At 36.6% G+C, this 1,597-nt stretch overlaps 1 non-coding gene across 1 annotated transcript; it reads right to left on the bottom strand.

Moving 5' to 3' along the window:
* Positions 1–1,198: 1,198 nt before the first annotated feature.
* Positions 1,199–1,305, bottom strand: LOC145161924 (small nucleolar RNA R71). The gene has a single exon (XR_013738781.1). It is a non-coding gene; the product is annotated as a small nucleolar RNA R71 (small nucleolar RNA).
* Positions 1,306–1,597: the final 292 nt, after the last annotated feature.

Raw genomic sequence — 1,597 nt, 5'->3', positions numbered from 1 at the left:
AGTTATACTTAAAATAAATAAGTGTAGCTTGACTTAAAAAGTAATCTAATGAAAAACGGGAATAATGATGGCAGAACTCTGACCCGGGAGATAGCTATTACTAGTCGAGTACATCGGGGGGTCGCAGGTCTTCGCTGACTACCATAAAACTAAGGGAATATGGGCTACAGGAGGGAGAATCGAGATATAGAGGTTGTAGGGGTGATATTTGATGAGCATATACAAAGGGTATTTATAGGAAAAAAATTATTTGCATGCCTCGCATCTATAATACACGTTGTGTATTTGGTTGGAGGTGGTGACGTGTCAGTTTTCTATGGTGCCACGTGTCACGATCTGGGTGGAGTGTCAGTGCGTGTCGCGCATGTTGTCGGTGCGTGCGGATGTGCACATAAATTTTTTATTTCTTAGAAAGTTCATATATTTTCATATCAGCTCTGTTTTCAATGGGATTTATATCCACACATAGCTATCGACGAGATCTACAACTTTTATTTAGACACCGCCAGATAAATTTGACTTTAGCTTTCAAGTTATATTTTTAACTGGCTTAGACTGTTAAAGTCCGTTAAATATTCATAACTCTCTCATATGATATCCGTTCTCGACTGTCCTTATATCGACGAATAGATGTTGATGAGATCTTAAAATCTCGTTTAGATTGTTTTTCCTAACAATTGACCGATTTTAATTTCGGTTTTCAGACGTATACTGCTACGCTGAAATATTAGAAAAACATAACTTCCTCTCACGAAGTCAGATTTAGACGTTCTTTATATGCACGCTCTCAGTTTTACGACTACTATGAATTTAGTTTAGATCACTTAGGCTAATAAGTAATCTATCAAAAATCCACCTTTTACGATACGCAAAGCCGTGTCGGCTTAATCACGAAACTTCAAAGAAGCATAACTTCTTTATACAAAGTCAAATTTTAGTGTTCTTTATATGTACGGAATCCTTATCACATATACTATAACTTTTGCTAGTATTATTTATCCTAAATAATTTTCTATCAATAAGTCATTTTTAACGCTTATTATACTTTAGTTAGCTAGCCTTGATCTGCAAGTGTTACATGACATTTACTGGAGATGCGAAACTTTGGTTTAAGTCACTTGTACCTGGAACAATAAGAACTTGGACAAATCTCCTTGAAACATTCATTGAGTAATTTAGCCCTCGTTCAAAGATAGCCAAACTCGAGAAGAGGATTTCTAATTTCCAAAAAAATGATGGTGAGTCCTTATACGAAGCTTGGGATAGATACAAGGGATTACTAAGGAAGTGTCCTCAACATGATCTTAACATTCAACAAAAAGTGTCTATTTTCCATGATGGGATAAACGTGACCACGAGGCAATTCCTTGATTCTCAAGGACCAACGATAAAGAAAGATCTGTCTACAATCAATGAGTTAATTGAAGAGTTTGCAAAACATTCTCGAGAATACCACAATCCTCGTGAAGACATTACAATAGGAAAGGTAGGGGAGAGGGAGGAAACGAGAATTTGGCAACAGTAATGGCGAAGCTAGATAATATGGATCGCAGAATCAAAAAGATGGGCCAATCCATACATGCCATACAAGTAGGAT

This window comes from Lactuca virosa, chromosome 2 (assembly GCF_052849685.1).
Source record: "Lactuca virosa cultivar CGN04683 chromosome 2, Lactuca_virosa_CGN04683_v6, whole genome shotgun sequence".
Taxonomy (NCBI): Eukaryota; Viridiplantae; Streptophyta; class Magnoliopsida; order Asterales; family Asteraceae; genus Lactuca; species Lactuca virosa.
This window is presented reverse-complemented; position numbering and strand designations above follow the sequence as displayed.